This window comes from Cupressus sempervirens, chromosome 5 (assembly GCF_028749045.1).
Source record: "Cupressus sempervirens isolate cs-2001-9-10 chromosome 5, ASM2874904v1, whole genome shotgun sequence".
NCBI classification, from domain to species: domain Eukaryota; kingdom Viridiplantae; phylum Streptophyta; class Pinopsida; order Cupressales; family Cupressaceae; genus Cupressus; species Cupressus sempervirens.
In genome coordinates this window covers 706,803,710-706,817,318 of record NC_143122.1, presented here as the reverse complement: position 1 = coordinate 706,817,318, position 13,609 = coordinate 706,803,710, and the positions used below count along the sequence as shown (strand labels likewise).

Sequence of the window (13,609 nt, the reverse complement as noted above, 5' to 3'; positions counted from 1 at the left end):
GCTACACTATTGTTATGACTAAGATCCATATCCTTCTTTTTCCATGTGTTCTTACTAAAACATGTGGTAGGTGACATGGAATACTGATTTTCCTAAGGATGGAATGCAAGAAGGATGATGCTAAATGTATTTGATGAAGGGATTTTCCTAAGTGTGACTAGGGTGGACTAGTTTCCTGAGATGTGAACAAAAGTAGGTACAAGAGTGCTTAACAATACCACAGGAACCTAAATGATATGATACTAAATGAAGGAGACTATGTTTCCCTTAAATGTGATCTTGAAATATGTGGTGGTATCAAACCCTAAGGTAGCCAAATGTCTTCTTTCTTGAGAGATAAAGGAGGATCAAGTATGTAACCCAACCTTTGGCTCATGGTGATGCGGGACACAAGTGAGAGCCTATCTAAGAAAATGCTTAGTTTCAAGGATAACTATGATGATGAGATGGATAGAAACTATTTTCAGGGAAACAAAGTTTTTAAAGAAGTGATGCTAAATGTTTCTAAGTAAGTGAGTAAATGGTGGAAGGTACTAGGTCTTAATGATGCATGTGGAGGATTTGTTGAAAACCTAAGGTTGATGCAAGAATGGGAGGAGGTGATCCTAATTTAAATGCTTGTATGGGGGAGTGGCTCCTATATGAAAGACTAAACCTATGAGGAAATAAGTACACAAGTGTGTGTGGAAAAAGAAAGACCTAATCAGAGTGTGTAACACTAGAGTTGTTGATAAGGCTATGGTTGACACCTCATCGAAGCATTAGGTTCTGAATTTTATAATCCCACTCAGTTTGTAATGTAATGTTTGTGTCATCTTTCTCAATTTGGTCTAGCTTGGAAATCCTTGGGTTGGAGGTATGTTTTTTGTGATCTACATCTATTTCCTTATAAACTAGAATTTGTGGAAGTTTAGCCTTTTTGAACTTAGCCTTGGGTTGGCCTAACATGAGATAACCCTAAGAGATTCAATCACAATTGTGGGGTTTTATAGGTAGTGACTATGCTAAGTATACCTTTTGACCTTGGGTTGGGATCATAAATCGATTGAGGGATAGCTAAGTTTTTAGAAATGATAAAGTAGTGAAGTGGGGCAAACTAGACTTTTAGGTTTTGTTGCAAATGAACTTGCTAACAATTCTTTGGTCAAGAAGTAAGGAGTACCTATTTTGAAGACAAATGTGTTATTTTTGGTCAGATAGGGTAAGTAACAAGGATATTTTGAAAAAGGACAAACTTTTGGATTAATGGAAAAAGGGTTTGTTTGCAACTGGATTTTGCTGGGTAGTGAGGTTTTGAGACAATAAGTATAGTTTTGAACAAGGTAAGGATAAACCAAAGAAACAAAATGTTGTTGCAAATGGACTTGCTAACAACTACTTGTATATGAAAAGATGGGGTCTTTCAAAGACAATATGTGTTATTTTTGGTCAAGTAGGATAGGTAACAAGGATATTTTGAAAAAGGACAAAAGGGTTTGTAACTAGGACTTGTTTAGTGGTTTCTTGTTTTGAGGGAACAAGTATAATTTTGGACAAAAATGGAAAGTTGAACCAACGAGACAAAAATTGTTGTGAATGGACTTGCTAACAACTACTTTCTAAAATAACAAAGATGGGATTCTTCTGATATGAGGGATTTATGAGCAAACATTTCTCAAAGGATAAAGCAACTTTGAGAAAGACAAACAAATGACCTCTTTAGTAAAAGAATTTGATAATAACCATAGAATTGTATATGTTTTACAAATGTTTTTCATGGGTTTTGAGCACAAATAAGACAATTCAAACACACTCTTTATCCCTAAAGTCAAATTTTTTGGTTGCAATATGCTATTCAAAGGCCCAAAACTTGGTGCCTCCTTATTCTAGTTTAATATGCCCCTCTAATCAAAGAGGTAAGTTGATACAAGAGTCAATCGACAAATGATACACATCAAAGAATCTTCAACGCATGGAAAATAGAAGTTCCCCTTCTGCGGGAACAATGAATCTTAGAGATGAAACCCAAGTGGCCTTATGCCTCTACCAAGGGAGCACAATGGTGAGTAATCTTGAGGGATGTTGTCTCCCTTGCATGGTGAATGAACATACCATGAATAAATATCGAGAAACTTTGACTAAGAGGGTTGTAAATGGGTCTGTGGCATCTCACCAAATGGTTGTTACATATGTGATCCATTTAAGAATCTATTTTGGACATGCTGAAATCATGGGAAAGTATTCCCACCTCAGGCTACCCTCAAAAACACATCGCCCAAACTTGGGTGATAGAGCGAGAAAGTTTACCTTTCCCCTCATTTATATACCGGCCAGACTTTTTACTAGTTTGAGCTTCTCACCAAAGGGGAAGCACTTCCCAGAGGTGGATGAACTAGCTAGAAGCAGTCATAGGTTGTTGCAGATAATCTTGCTAACATCTTTTGGTACATGTGTCACATATTTTAAGGTCTTAAGATGCAAGAAATATAGAAGACAAATATGTGCTAGAGGGCACAATCTTAGAACACGCAAGACACTCGGTTCATTTCTATTTGGACACTTTGAGATGCACTATTTTATGACTTGAAGACACATGTGGTTAACATTCAAAGGTTCTTTCCAACTTAACAATATCGTCAACAAAGAGAAATCGAGCGTGAAAGCTTTAAAGAGGAGGGAATAAGAACATTTCCACTTTAGAGCATTCAAGATTGGATGAAGTTCATTTTAAGCACCAAAGTTGAAGTGTTCACACATAATGTTCATTTGCACCGTAAACAAAGTGTTCATTACATTGCTTCAATTTTAAGCGCTTGTCATTCGAGAGTGGATTATTTACTTAGGCTATTCAAGCATTCCAATAAATTTTTTTAAAAAAGGCTAAAAGACTTACTCATTCATTCCATGGAAATGTGGGATTTGTTCAATTTTAAACCTTGAAACACAGTTATGGTGATAAAATCTGAAAGAAACCAATTAGTCAAAATACTTGCAATAGAAAAATGTTAGAATTTACGGAAAATAAATTAACGTTGCAAACCCATAGGTACACATAGAAATTTTGTAGGAACGAGATTGTGGTCAAAGGAAACGGGATTGATTTACAGAGACTAGTGAAAAATGGAGGAAAAACGGGCCGTGGGATAAAATGTCACAGAGAAATCCCAAAAAAAGGTGAGCCTGCAGATACTTGTAGCAGTGTTCCCATGGAAGGGTGCATCAACAGGTTGGACTAGCAATAGGAAAATTCTTGTTTGGAGGTTTGACTAATAGGATGACATGTTTCCGTAGGTGTTATATAGTGATCCTGCAAGTAAATGCTAACATTCCTGCAGGAAGAATGTTGGCAGGGATGTTGGGGCTATTTTAGGACACATGCTGATGAGGGTTAGTGGCAAACAAAAAACTCACTTTCATAGGTTCGTGTTCCCGCTATTCTTTGGCTGGAATCTTGCGGTCGTAGGTTCACATTCCTACAATGGTGGGATCGCAAACAAACTATGTTTAGAAGTGCTTCAAAGTGAAAACCGATTGTATGGTTGGGAGAACAATTTCCAATGAATGCCTTGTGTACTTATAAAGAATATTAGCAAACCACCCACACACACCCACAAGCACAAAATGTCATTTTGGTTAGTTTAACATAAAAAACACAAAAAACTTGATTGTAGTGACCCAAATGCGGGGTCCCACCGGGCGTGCAAAAATGTATCACCTAATCTTTCAAAGTTGTGAATTTGGTTTTAGAAAATTTACAGGAAGGTACTTTGTCATGGAATTGAATGCATGCTTATTTGATTTTTTAGCATAATCCTTGGAATAATCCAAAGAGCTCAGAATAATTTTATTGTTTTCCTTGGATGCCCTCTATTTTTTCATAAAATTCAAACACAGATTAAGGATGATAAAGACCTCAAAGTTCTTTTTTCTTGGAAAGAGAGGTTTCAACTCTGTTATGAACTTATGAGATGAGGAACAGTCAGATTTACCTAACTTGTTTTACAATATTTTTTTAGTTTGAATGTTTTTGGATAACATTGTGTCACTATTTTCAGCATCAACACCTCGTTTCAGATCACACTCTGATTCAACATCAGAATGAATGATAGAGAACAAAAAAAATAGTGCCACTTATTTTATTCTCTATCATTCATCCTGATGAAGATCACAGAGTGTGATCTAAAATGGTGATGCAAAAAATAGTGACACAATTAAATCTAGAAACATTCAAAGATTTGCTATGAATTGTGAAATTTTGTTTTCTCTTAACTGAATCATGTTTTCTTTTTTCTCCAGCATCAGTTCTATGGAAATTTAATGCCATTTGGGAATAGGAGTAACTCTTATTAGGGCCTTGAGACATTGGGATATCTCAACTCTCAGCAAGCCTTAGCTGATTATGCCACTTTTGTCATCGAATTGAAGAAAAATCTATCAGCTGAGGCCTCACCCGTTGTAGTATTTGGTGGCTCCTATGGTGGAAGTGAGTTCATCTGAGCCTAATAACGTTCATATTGAATATTTATTTAGATCAAGTCATTTTCTTACTGTTAGAATCCACATTCCATGATTGCATTTTGTTTATGGCTTTCTACATTCTGTGATTGCATTTTGTTTATTCTTTTTGCAGTGTTGGTAGCTTGGTTCCATTTGAAGCATCCCCGTCTAGCCATTGGAGCCATGGCATCATCTACTCCTATCCTGCATTTTGATAATATTGTGCCAGAAAACACTTTCTATGACATTTTTTCAAACGATTTCAAGGTTGGGTATATATTTACTGCATATATTCTAGTAAATATGTGCTCTTGTATGTGATTTAGAATAATAAAAACTATGGATTCTCTCATTGCAGGAAGCAAGCCAGAGTTGCTTCGAAGTGATTAGAGAGTCATGGAATGATCTTTAGTCTCTGTCCAGAGAAGAAGGGGGTCTTCAGAAGATTAGCAGAACTTTCATAACTTGCAAGTAAATATCCCTCCCGTATTATCAGAAGAATCAAATAATTTCAAGTGAGGAAAAGGTCTTTTTTATTTTTTTACTTCCTACATATCTTTTCCCATACTAAGTAAGTAAAATGAATGCTTTATGCTCTACAGAGATCTCAAAAGTGTAGATCCTATAAGAGACTGGCTAGATGAGGCATTCATTTACACTGCAATGACCAATTACCCAACGGAGGCTAACTTTCTGATGCCACTACTAGCTTACCCTGTAACATCGGTAATCTTTTGATATGACTCATTATTGATCTATTTAGAAACCTTAGAATGTTTCTACATTCAATAGTGTCACTATTTTTTACATCCACATTTCAGAGCACACTCTGTGGTCCATCATCACTTCTTTCGGTCTCTATTATTCATCCTGATGATGCATCACAGAGTGTGATCCGAAATGTTGTGATACAATTGAATCCAAAAAAATTCTAAGATTATCTATGGATTGTCAAAATTTTCTCCCTTATTGTTTAGAAACTTCAAACAGCTAGAAATAGCTTTGCGTTTCTCAACTTTTCAAGCTTCACTTTTGCTGCTTCATAATTTTTGTTCATGTATTATATTCTTTATGTACAAAGCCTACTTTTCAGATGGTTCCTAATTTTATATTTGAGTTTTATCTATTTATGTTTATTCATCCAGATGTGTAAAATTATAGACAGCTTTCCTCAAGGCACTGACACACTGTCTAGAGTATCTGTTGCTGCAAGCATATTACAACTATTCAAATACTGAAACTTGCTTTGAAATGGAGCATGACAGTGATCCCCATGGTCTCGGTGGATGGGGTTGGCAGGTTAAAAGTCATAAGTATCTATGCAATTATTGTTCATAATGGTGAAATTGGTACATAATCGTTTTAGATACAAATCTCAATCACACAATTGATTAGGGTTACCTAACATTCATAAACCCTTGGATTCATTATAGGCCTATACAAAAATGGTGATGCTAATGAACTCTTCAGTCAATGGAATGTTTCCACCTGCCAGTTTTGATTACCCTTCATATGAACATGATTGTGAAAAGCAATATAGGGTGAAGCCAAGGCCACACTGGATAACCACAAAATTTGGTGGTCATGTAAGTCAGTCAAAACAGAAAACACAATGAAGTTGCAAAACTTAGTAGTACCACTACAAATTAGATTTCTGGAATTCGATTGTGTACAAATTTTTAACATCAATGTTTTGGATCACACACAGTGATGATGGATTGATCACTTTGTGTGACACATTGATGTAAAAAACTAGTACACAATCAAATTCCAAAAATCTAATTTGTAGTTCTAATAGATGGTAAAAATCTGATTACATTAATTAGTAGTAATAGTCAAGACTCAGAAAATTTAATAGTCTAATACATAATTGGATTATATATTCTGTAGGATATAAGCTCTATTTTGAAAAACTTTGCAAGCAACATCATCTTTTCTAATGTATTGGTTGATCCATGGAGTGGTGGAGGGTAAGCTTAAGTGAAAAAACATCTGACATTCTATTTTGTTAGGGTTTTATTAGAACTCAATTTTAGGTTCCAGTTGGATTCATTTGATGGGTACTTCTGACTTATCAAATGTCATGTCCCCTATTCAAATAATTAAAAATAAATAAACTTTGTTAAGGCAGGCAGGCTCCAAAAAGGTGAAATTTTGGAAAAAGGGGCTAATCTTTGGAAACCAATGGACTAATAAATAAAAATTATTATTAAATTATATTTTATTAACCCCTCTTGGACGTGAGTTAGGGTTATGCCCTCTTTAAAAGGGGTTTGGAGTCTTTTTGGGCTCATTCTACATCTTGATTCTTGCTAATTTTCTTGTTGTTCTTCAGAGGCTGCCAAACCTGTGGAGAAGGAGACCCAAGAATGGGAGTTTGCAGGTTTCTAGGAAGGCTAAGGGTGGGAGTTTGAAGCCATTCCATGTGCATTCTCATACAGAGTTTGCCTTTGTGCTGAATAGTGCCGATTTGGGTGTTTTCGGGGTTGTTTTTGGTTTGAGTTTGGGTTTTCAGTTGAGTGTTTCATATCAGTTTGGTTTGCTGCTGTATTTTAGACTTTATGATGTTAAAATAGGGCTGAATATATGTATTGGTTCATGATTAAACTTCTGAGATAGTTTATGAGTGTTTTGTGGTGTTTTCGGGCATTTTTTGTGTTAATTTCAGGAGCCCAATTGAGCATAGTTTTGCCCTACATTTGTGGGTTGTTGTGTAAAGGCTATACAAATCTGGAAATTTCATTTTGTAGGCTGTTATGCTGCTAAAATTTCTATAAAAATATCCATTTTCATATTTATTAATAATTTGTGAAGTTGTGAAGTTTTTGGCACTAATTTGGACATACCCGATTTGGGTTTTATTGGGAAATTGGTAGATCTTTGTAATATTGGTTGTTTGATTTTAAAGTTCTGATTTGAGGCTGGAAATATCATAAAAAAAATCAGTAAAGGGATATTACAGTGGTATCAGAGCCGTGATCTTGCCAGCCTGAGGGTTTGTAGAAGTTGCATGTCAGTTTTAACAACTACCCAGATCTTGCATGTCAAGTTTTGATAACTACCAAGATCTTGCATGTCATATTTTATGATTGCATGCAACTAAGTGAAGAGAAAAAAGATATTTGCAGCGAGAAAAGAATAAAGAAATTTTGATCAAACCCCCAGTTGAAAGCAAAAGTACAAAATCCAAGGAAGAAAAAAGTATGGCTGATCCAGATGAGATGGCAAAGAAATTCTTCCAAGACATCCAAAATACTCAGAAGCAAACAGTGGATGGTTTGGCGGAAACTAGAGAGGCTTTGCGAATATTGACAAAAAAATTACAAGGAATTGCATCTATTAATGAGAAAGGGAGCACTTCAGAGGAGCCAAGAAATGGGAGATCCACACCATCTAAATCAACCAAATCTATTTTCTTGCCTACAGATGAGCCACCAATACCAAATCTAGCCATTAATCTAGTGGAAGAGGTTACAGGTAATTTGATTACATTAAGAGCTACTTACAATGGCTTAGATGATGACTTTCATAGTTCAATTCCTTTTAGAGAATATGTGGATATGATGAACGCTTTGATGCCCAAGAAAGAGAACAGGAGGGAGCATGACACAAGTGGAAGAGAGCTCAAAAATAAAATAAGCAAGTTTATAGCACCTACTTTTGATGGAACAAATAAAATTTCAGCTAGAGCATGGCTACAAAAATTACAAACTTTCTTCACACTTAACCCCATGAAAGAGAGTGATGTTATTCAATTTGCAAGTCTACACTTGGAAGATGCAGCCTATGATTGGTGGTATCATGGAATGACTACTCAAGGTCACGATCAGGTAACTACATTTGAAGATTTTAGTCAAAGGGTGATAGATAGATTTGACCTCAAGGATGATGAAGAGTACTTTAAAGAATTGTCAAAGTTGAAGCAAACCAAATCAGTTAATGAGTATATAGAAGAATTTCAAAAAGTGGCTGTTATGGTACCTGATATGAGTGAAAAGAGGATCATTTATCTTTTTCTTGGTGGTTTAGAAGATTCTATTAAGGGTTTGGTTAAGGCTTTCTCACCCTCAACCTTACAGGAAGCTATCAAAAGAAGCTTGCAACTTGAAACTTGCGTGCCTATGAAATCAATCACTAATCAAAAACCCCCAAATCTTTGGCAACATAAGGGAAATTTTCAGAAAAAGACTTTCCCAACACTACCACCAAAAGATGTGACAAATGTGGCAAAAAAGAAGGTAGATGAAGAGACTAGGAGTGAATTACGAAGGAAAAAGCTTCGTTTTACTTGTAGAGAACCATGGGTTCCAGGACACAGATGTTTGGGGAAAGGTCAAGTGCACTATATTGAAGTTGCTTCAGAATCTGATTCAGATGAGCATGAGGAATTTCATGATACTAAGGAGGAGGTAGAAGAAGAGAAAGTAAAAGAAATCAGCAAGGATGGCACTTTAGCAGCATTATCAGGAGTCCCAAGATACCATCCCTTCCGAATTCAAGGGGTACTAGCAGGGCAAAGGTTGACTGTTCTTCTTGATAGTGGGGCAACTCACAATTTTATTGATGAGGGATTTGTCATGAAAAGAGGGCTTAAAGTAGAAGATTTTGAGGGATTCAATGTTACTGTAGCTGATGGATTCACTATGCCTTGCACACAGGTGGTGAAACAACTCAAGATGACCTTAGGAGATTATGAGTTATGTGATGACTTCTATGTGGTTGGTATTGGGGAGATAGATCTTGTATTGGGTGTTCAATGGTTGCACTCTATCAGAGGCTATTACATGAACCATCAAACTATGGAGTTTAAATTTCATTCCAATGGGAAAGAAGTCATATTGAGAGGGTTATCGAATGGAGCACCTAAGGCGGTCTCTGCAAAGAGGATGGAGAGCACTTTTCGAAGAGGACAAGTAACATGGGCAGTAGGAGTCATAATACAACCAACAAGCTCTCCAAAGAATCAAGGTAATTTCCATTTTGAAATTCAAAATATTCTTGATAAGCATAGTATAGTTTTCAATGATTTGCCTCCAGGATTACCACCAGATAGAGGTTTTGAGCATGTTATAGAGTTAGAACAGGGTGCCAAACCAGTTATAACAACCCCATACTGCCATCCAAGAGGTTATAAGGAAGAAATTGAAAAAACTATTAAAGAACTCCTGGACATGGGATTCATAAGGCCTAGCTCTAGTCCATTTGCATCATCTATGGTACTTGTCAAGAAAAAAGATGGTACAATGAGAATGTGTATAGACTACAGGGCTCTAAACAAGAAGACCATAAAAAATAGGTATCCCATACCACGCATAGATGAACTCATTGATGAGTTACATGGTGTTGTATACTTCTCAAAAATTGACTTAAGATCAGGCTATCATCAAATCCGAATGAGGAGTGAAGATGTGGAAAAGACTGCTTTCAGATGTCACTATGGGCACTTTGAATTTCTTGTTATGCCATTTGGACTCACTAATGCACCTGCAACATTCCAATCTTCTTTGAATAAGGTATTCAGTCAGCATCTTCAAAAATTCGTTTTGGTATTTTTTGATGATATCTTGATATACAGTAAAACATGGGAAGAGCATCTAAAGCACATAGACACTATTTTGGGAATCTTGAAGCAGCAATCCTTCTATGCTAAGCTATCTAAATGTGAGTTTGGTTTGACAGAGATCCTATATTTGGGACATATTATAAGCTCTAAAGGAGTACAGGTTGATCAACAAAAAATCCAGGCAATTTTGGATTGGCCTCCACCCACTAATCTTACACAGTTGAGAGGTTTCTTCAGGTTGTGTAGCTACTATAGGAGATTTTCCAAGGGATTTTCTTAGCTTGATGCCCCCTTGACTGATTTGACAAAGAAAGGAGCTTTTTTTTGGACAGAAGAGGCACAAAAAACATTTGATAAGCTTAAGGAGGTAATGAGTTCATGCCATGTGCTTGCAATTCCAGATTTCTCTTTACCTTTTGTTGTTGAATGTGATGCTTCGAGAGAAGGTATAGGGGCTGTCCTAACTCAAAGGGGACATCCAATAGCATTTGAGAGTCAAAAATTAAATCAATCAGAGAAAGGGTACTCCATCTATGATAAGGAAATGTTGGCAATCATGCATGCACTTCATAAGTTTAGATAATATTTGGTATGTGGGAGATTCATTGTAAAGACAGACCATAATAGCCTCAGGTTCTTCTTGAACCAAAGGGATTTGAATGATCATCAACAAAAATGGGTAAGCAAATTGCAAGCTTATGATTTTGATATTGAATACATGAAAGGAAAGAATAATGTGGTTGTTGATGCTCTCTCAAGAAAGCCCACTTTGTGTTCCTTATCATCTATCTCTACGGATTGGAAAGTCTCCATAATTTTAGAGTATGCTAAAGATTCATTTGCCACCAAGATTATGGATAAGTTAGTGGATGATAACAGGTACAAGGTTGTTGATGAATTGATTTATTACAAGAATAGAATCTTCTTAGTGCTAGGGTCAAAAACTAAGAAGAGGATATTGAGGGCCTTTCATGACACACCTTTGGCTGGTCACCAGGGATACTTCAAGACATACAGGCAAATTCGAGAGCAGTTTTCATGGAAGGGTATGGAGGATGTCCTTAAACACATTAAGGAATGTATGGTATGCCAACAAAGCAAGAGTGAGCAAAATTTTCCTGCAAGGTTGTTGCAACCACTTCCTATTCCCGAACAAAAATGGGAAAGTATTTCCATGGATTTCATCACTGGGTTGCCCAAGGTTCAAGGTAAGGATTACATATATGTGGTGGTAGATAGACTAACTAAGTATGCACATTTCTTTCCTATCACATCTGATTTCAAGGCATCACAAGTGGCCGAATTGTTCTTCAAGGAAATTTTTAGATTACATGGTTTGCCTAGAAACATTGTTAGTGACCGGGACGGTAGATTCCTCAGCTCTTTTTGGAAGGAGCTCTTTCATTTGGTAGGAACTAAACTCACTCCCAGTACTAGCTATCACCCTCAAACAGATGGACAAACAGAGATAGTTAATAAATGGATAGAAGGATATTTGAGAAACTATGTTTCAAATCAACAACATGCTTGGGTGAAATGGTTACACCTAGGGGAGTATTGTTACAATACATCTCATCACATGTCTATTGGTATGCCTCCTTTTCATGCTCTTTATGGTTATGATGCCCTTTCCTTTGTTGATCTAATACTTTCCAATAGCAGAGTACCCGCAGCAAGTGATTTCATCAAGCAAAGCTAAGACATAATAAGGTCCCTCAAGGATAATCTACAACATGCACAAAACCAACAAAAGATATATGCTGACAGGAAAAGGATTGAAAGATCTTTTGAGGTGGGAGATTTGGTATTTGTTAGGTTGCAGCCATATAAGCAAAGCACCTTGAAGAGAAGTGGGGCAGAGAAACTCAAGCCAAGGTTCTATGGGCCTTATAAAATCATCAAGAAGGTAGGAGAGGTAGCTTATGAATTGGAGCTCCCACCAAACAGCAAAATACATAATATTTTTCATGTATCTTGCTTAAATAAGGTTCTAGGCCAGCAAACCATAGTATCTACAGAATTACCACCTCTTGATGATGAAGGGAAATCAGTTTTGATACCAGAAGAGATTTTGGATACAAGAGAGAAAAGGTTGAGAAATAGGAGCATCATAGAGCATTTGGTCAAATGGAAAGGATTACCACTAGAGAATGCAACTTGGGAAGGAGCACATATTCTTGAGAATTCCAACCTTCATTTCTTGAGGACAAGCAATATTTGGGAGGGGAGGACTTGTCATGTCCCCTATTCAAATAATTTTAAAAAAATAAACTTTGTTAAGGCAGGCAGGCTCCAAAAAGGTGAAATTTCAGAAAAAGGGGCTAATCTTTGGAAAACAATGGACTAATAAATAAAAATTATTATTAAATTATATTTTATTAACCCCTCTTGGATGTGAGTTAGGGTTATGCCCTCTTTAAAAGGGGTTTGGAGGCATTTTGGGCTCATTCTACATCTTGATTCTTGCTAATTTTCTTGTTGTTCTTCAAAGGCTGCCAAACCTGTGGAGAAGGAGACCCAAGAATGAGAGTTTGCAGGTTTCCAAGAAGGCTAAGGGTGGGAGTTTGAAGCCATTCCATGTGCATGCTCATACAGAGTTTGCCTTTGTGCTGAATAGTGCCGATTTGGGTGTTTTCGGGGTTGTTTTTGGTTTGAGTTTGGGTTTTCAGTTGAGTGTTTCATATCAGTTTGGTTTGCTGTTGTATTTTAGACTTTATGATGTTAAAATAGGGCTGAATATATGTATTGGGTCATGATTAAACTTTTGAGATAGTTTATGAGTGTTTTGTGGTGTTTTTGAGCATTTTTTGTGTTAATTTCGAGAGCCTGATTGAGCATAGTTTTGCCCTACATTTGTGGACTGTTGTGTAAAGGCTATACAAATCTGGAAATGTCATTTTGTAGGCTATTATGCTGCTGAAATTTCTGTAAAAATGTCCATTTTCAGATTTATTAATAATTTTTGAAGTTGTAAAGTTTTTGGCACTAATTTGGACATACCCGATTTGGGTTTTATTGGGAAATTGGCAGATCTTTGTAATATTGGTTGTTTGATTTTAAAGTTCTGATTTGAGGCTGGAAATATCATAAAAAAAATTAGTAAAGGGACATTACATCAAATGTTGATAATCACTCTCTGATTTGATTGTGTAAATTTTTTTAGCATTAACGTTTTGAATTACACCCCATGATTATCATAGATTGTGGAAATATGTTCTCATTACTTTTGACCTATGTTTTATTCTATATCCTTCTTTATAGAGTACTAAAGAATATATCAGAGAGCCTTATTGCACTAGTCACTAAAAAAGGTAAGATGTATCCCACATTTTAATGTAAGTTATTAATTTCTCTAAAACAGAATAATTCAGCTTCTGTGTTGATAGGTGCCTATCATGTCGATTTCCATTTTTCAACTAGTAAAGATCCAAATTGGTCGGTTGAGCTCAAAAGACAAGAGATCCAATTGATTAGTGAATGGCTACAAGAATATTATAATAATAACAAATAGCCTGCAACAAATTATGGATCCCCCTTCAACAGCCCATCTAGATTTATGTAGAGTTCACA

General features: G+C 36.2%; 1 pseudogene; it reads left to right on the top strand.

Moving 5' to 3' along the window:
• Positions 1-4,269: 4,269 nt before the first annotated feature.
• On the top strand, positions 4,270-13,609 carry LOC149557945 (uncharacterized; annotated as a pseudogene).